This window comes from Hippopotamus amphibius, chromosome 3 (genome assembly GCF_030028045.1).
Source record: "Hippopotamus amphibius kiboko isolate mHipAmp2 chromosome 3, mHipAmp2.hap2, whole genome shotgun sequence".
Lineage (NCBI taxonomy): Eukaryota > Metazoa > Chordata > Mammalia > Artiodactyla > Hippopotamidae > Hippopotamus > Hippopotamus amphibius.
Window position 1 is genome coordinate 183,001,915 of NC_080188.1, and position 6,000 is coordinate 183,007,914.

Consider the following 6,000-nt stretch of genomic DNA (forward strand, 5'->3'; position numbering starts at 1 on the left):
ATTTCATACTACCTGTAGGGAAAAGGAAATTCTTTGCAGGGATTGGCTGTTTAGGGAGTTTTAAATTTTTGTTTCTTGTGTATGATAGAAAGGTCATATTTTCTAAAAGTTAAATATAGCTTGAAGCTTTATTTTAACATAAACTTTATGCTAGGGGAAAAAGGAGACAAAACAGCTAATCATAACACCATAGACTTCATTTCATTTAAAGTTGACATGTTATAGAGGACAGAACCTAATTCCCCCCTAATTATACTAAGTATCTAAAGTTATTTTTTTTTTCAAATCTTGGTCTTTAAATAGAAAAAAAATTCAAAATATGTTTGGTTTATACCCCCAATGGCTTAAATACACAACCACCTAGTACTGAGCTTAATGTCTATACAATAAGGTTAAAAAATGTACTTCTCTCATTGTGAATCACTTTGCTAGACAATGAATTGTGTTATTATCTACCATTCAATAATACACTAAACATGGAGAATGTAAGGTAAAGCAGAAATTTGTATCATTATAGATTGTGGATGTACTTCATTTTAGCTGGGGACCAGATTTTGTGTTTGCTTTTGCTATGATCAGTCAAGATCTTAACTAATTAATGTAAGATCAAAGTTGACAACCATCTCACCAGTGTTATGTAAAACTGTAAAATCCTCTAGGTCCTTCAATTCTTTTTGAAATGGCTAAAGGCAAAATGATTTGCATAAGGAGGTCTCAGATTTTAAAATGTAAAACTTCTTTCATTGGGATTATTAAGTGGCTTTCAGTGATGCCCACAGATGTTCATGCACCCACTGCAATGCTTTAATATTTTTTCCTGTGCTTTTTACATACAGTCTAATAGACTGACTAAACGGATAGAAAAGGAACAGGAAATAAAATAGCCTTTAAAATGTTTCCACCTTTTTTTTTTTTGGTGCCAGAATATTCTTTTACATCAATACATCTGAATTTTATAATTGCAGCAAACAATATTAAATTTCTTCTAAAAGTTGCCAACTAAATTGTTACCAAACAATTTATTTTCTTTACCTGGCAAATGAAATATATAAATCCATATTATATATATGGATTAAACATTTTTGCTGATAAATACCTTTGTAAAAAACATTTTTATCTATTTCTTATTCCAGCGACCATCTGGTACACTACAACAGTTTAAAAATCTGATAGCCCAAATAATCAATCATTTGGGGAAAATGTTTTTAGAAGAATATTTATGAAGCTAGATTGATAAAAGGTAATTTATTTTGCCATTTTCTCTTTTTTATAAGAATTGGGATGAAAAGGGGCATAAAATCTTAAATGTTTTCTAGTAAACTTACAGTGACTTGAAAGTTAATGGGTATTATTAAATGAACACAGTGCCGTATTTGTGGGTATATCACATATAAATACCAACAATGTGAGCCACTGTCTTTAAAAAAGTTGTACATTAATTTAATTTGGAACAATGTTAAAAAACAACTCCCCCAAGACTTTAAGTATTATTTGGATGGCCTTTAAATATTGTAGCTATTAGAGCAGTCCCTTTTAAGATGCTAAAATACAAAGAAGCAAGTTTAAAATACAGTCTATTTTATTACAATTAGCATTAGACTGTGTACTAGAGTCGTAGCTGATTCTGCCCATTTTATGTCATGTTAACCATAAAGTAATTATAAAGTATTCATGATACAGAATGCTCCTTTAGCATGTCATTTATTATTATAAGATAAAAAATGTCATCTTCCTCATGTTAGAATATCACTGTATTAAGGTTCTTATTCCAAAAGAAATAACTTTTATGTACACACGGAGAGAAACCTACCGTTTTCTAGAATACCAGTGAGTTTTGGTTTTGCTTTGAATTACATTTATGACTTGCAAATAAAATTGGATACAGACTGAAATATGATTATAGTTAAATGAAACAGAAACTTTGTGAGAGGGTGACTGGCATTGGGTCTGAGTAGGTGTCTGTCCTTTTCACACTGGTCTTTGGACAATGTTATTTAAGGATAGACATAGACCCCCAAATTGACTGCGAAGCCAAAATGACATACAACACAGGGAGCAAGTTAACCTCTTTTCGCCTTTCATACTCAAAAACAGAACTGAAGCTGCCATTGTGGCTGCTAGGTGAGTCAGCCAAAGGACCAGAGGCTGTAGCATGAGAATGTTTTCATGGTCTTTGCAGCTGCTTGGGATGAGACCACCTCAGAAGGAAGAGATGTGGAGGAAGTTTACTTCTAAATGATAGGAGTTACTGTTCAGTGAATAAAAAACATCTATAGACTTCTTTCTCTCAACACACACACATACACGCATTCTTCAAAGAATAATACTATAGCATCACATTGGTGAAAGTCAAGGAGAAAAAAGAATACAAAAAGATATAAAAAGCTAGAGTTTAAAAGTGTTTTTGATTAGCTTGAATAATGTCATACCATTTTTTGTTTGTTTGAAATTTTGCTTCTTGAGGATCGCAGAACCTCAGTTATTACTTTTTGGTTGAAAGCTAAGACAATGCCTTTAAAAATATATCTCGAAATGAGTTGAGTTAGCTAGCTAAGGAAACCATACCACAAGTGAGATCTTGATTGGAAGGCCATAATTCTCACCTTTCTTCACCCTCCCTCCCCACAGTAGATCTCAGTGCAGCCGTTTTTTGGTGGAATGTCTTATAGCTTGTCATTCTTCATGGCTTCCAAGGCTAGCTTTTTTTCCCCCTATAAGGTACTGTGCACATAGCTTGTTAATGCAACTTTGGGGGATAGACTGGCATGGTGTTTTATTAGTAGGAGTATTAATAATAATACACATAGAGTATGTCTCAAGTGACAGCAATATAATTTGTACTATAGATAGTACAAAAGAGGTAGGACTCAAGTGCCTATGTGAGAAGACAAATATGTAACCAAATCAGCTTATAGGTAATTCAACTCAGTGCATAAACTCAGACTATTAGGCTTATAATTGGCTTTTTAGCTAGAAAGTAACTTAGAAAAGTTAATAGAGGTACAGTTCTAAATTGTGTAGAGAAACTGAAAAAAATCAAAGGCGTTTAGGCGGAAATGTGATTTTCCAATTGCATAATTGCAACCTACTTGCCTCAATAATAACCGAGATTGGCAGAAAAACTGATAAAATGTGAACTCACAGCTATTCTGAGGCCGAGTGCTGTGCAGAGCAGTGCTACGCAAAATGTGGACTGAGGACCAGCAGTACCAGTATCGTCTCACATCTCATCACCTGGAGCCTCATTCTGGCCCTACTGAATGGGATTCTTCAAGGGCAGGGCCCAGGCATCTGTACTTTAACAAGCTTACAGATAATTCTTAGGCATAATAAAGTTTGAGAACCCTAACTTGGAACATAGCAAGGTGTTTTAGTCTCTTTCAGAAGTATATTTTCCCAAAATAGTTTATGCCTTAAATATGTTTATATCAGAAGATATTTCCTATACAGGAAATGAGACTAGTTAGAAAGTCTTAGACATTTGGAACCTCTGTCTAAGTTAAGTTTGTAGACACCCTATAGAATTTGCTTAAGTTGAAATCTTTAAGGTTGAGATAATGTACAAACTTTCCTCTTTGTATAATGTATAAACTTTCTTATATTAGTTTTAATAGCATAAAGCACAAGTGTGTTAAGTAGTTAGATCTAAATGCGGTAGTTGTTTGGTTGTTTTGTTTTTAATGATAATATAAGTAGCTCTAAAGGCTCTGACCGATCAGCTATAGTTTTTGAAGGTCTGTAACAAGCCTGGTTCTCTTGTGTGTATCACTTCCCACTCTGGATCACAAAGGAGGTGGGAGAGCAGCAGAAACAGTGGAGGAAAAAATCATCTGGGCAGTGGTGGTCGTGTGCCCAAAATAACAAGTGACATTTTGGAGAAATACCTTAGCTAATCAGTCAAGACTGAGATGCCCATAGGAGAAGAGGTAATGTAACTCAGATTTGACCAATAGATGTTTGTTGAATAGAAGTATGGTGAAAATCTGCTTGGAGAGCTCTGAACCACTTCTTTTGTCTATAAGTCTCCTTCTTGATACAGGAGATGGCAGTGACTTCTGTACTGCAGCCCAGTGGAGCACTCCCTGCTAATGGAGCCAACAAATTGTAAAACATGTGGCACCACGGCCTAAAGAAAGGATGGGTTAGTCATTGAGGAATTAGCCATGAGCCCGCATTGAGCATCACCTCTGTACCACCACAGTACAAGTTGTCAAGAAGAGAAACAGAAGAATCAAAACGGTCTGTTGGCCCCTCAAGAAGCTTTCAACATTACGGAAGAGATGTTGGTTGCTCAATCAAAAAATAGGAAAGCCAAAACAAACAATGTCTATTTATGATAAATGCAAACTGAGTTCAAAGAAGATGGCGTTGTTCTTAGTTTCAAGTAACAGACTCCTTGAGAAACCTAAACTCAAGGAGAATACTCAGTTTACAAAATTGAGTCATCTCTGGACTGGCATCAGAAAGGCCTGAGTATCTCAGTGATTCACTAAATGTCTTGTATATTTCTTCCTCTTCACCTTATCTTCAGCAATATTAGCTTCATCCTAAGCATAGCTTGCTCAGTCCCAAGATGTTTTCCAGAAACTCCCAGACTTACATGCTTGCTTGTGCAGTAAGAAAAGAGAACCTTTGTCCTAGCATTTTAGCAAAACCTTAATAAATTTTGTATGCCAATTCCTGAACCAAATTTGCCACCAAAGCAATATGATGCACTAATTAAATTCCCAGGTCTCCAGTCCCATTTTTATACCTGAAGCTGGAGTTTGCATTCTTTGAAACGTCCTTGCAACCACAATCGTTGTCAAACATAATGTGGGACTTAAGAAGTAGGGAGTGGAGAATGCAGAGGCAGAAAACAAAGATCTAATATAAGGGGTAAATAGCGGCTGGAGCAATCAAAGAGCACTTCTCGTAAGAGGTGACATAGGCTGGCTCTAGAAGAGGGAAATGGAGGGAAAAAAGACAAGACTCCAAGTAGGGGAAAAGAACAAGCAAACATAAAATCAAGAATGAGCACGAATAATGAGAACAACGAATCAGTCCTGACTAAACCAAAGCAATCATGTTGGAAAGTATAGGAGTGAAGCTTGGTGTTTGGGGCCACCTTGTACAGGAGAGACTAGTTTAGGTTTCGTGGGATAAGCAATAGAGAATTATTATAGATTGGTCGAGTGAAGAAGTCACAGCATAAAAGTATTCACTTATACCACTTCATTTATTCTCAAACCAACCATGTGTCTTTTTTTTTTTTTTTTTTTAAGCGAACAATTACATGTGAGATGCTGGGTATACAAAGATAAAAAAGATCCTGCACTTAGAGAATTCCTAGCCTAACAACGTAGGTCCAAATAACACCATGCCAAGTGACCTTAGTATAATTTTACTGCACTAATGCATTTATTAAAAATAGAAAAATATGATAAAATATGATTTTACATTTTTCCATAAAATAATTACACTCCCTGAATTTTTAGATCTTTAAGGGAGCATCTTTTCAGATTTACATGTCTTGCCTGGTCTTCTGTTTGGATGCAGTCAAATAACAATAAGGTCCTAATGTATGGCATAAGGAACTATATTCAGTATCCTGTGATAAACCGTCATGAAAAAGAAAATGTATATATAGACGTGTAACTGAGGCACTGTGCTGTACAGTGGAAAATAACACAACATTGTAAATCAACTATACTTGAATGAAATAAATTTAAAAATTAAAATAAAGTAAAATAAAATAAATCCTAATGAGCTTTGGATATGAGGATGGGTATTCAGAAGCCTAAGCTGTAAGGGGGCTCAAATTTTGGGGAAAAAAAAAATCATAAACCCAAACTTAAAAGACATGCCCTACAAAGGAAGGTACAGGGAGGCGAGAGCCCCCCAGCACGCTCTTCTGCCGGGCCCTGGTGTCCCCCGGTGGGCGGGGCAGCCCCGCAGCCGCTCGGCGGCGGAGACTGGGGACCGGTGTCAGGCAGTGCGGTGGCGGGGACGGCCGGTGAG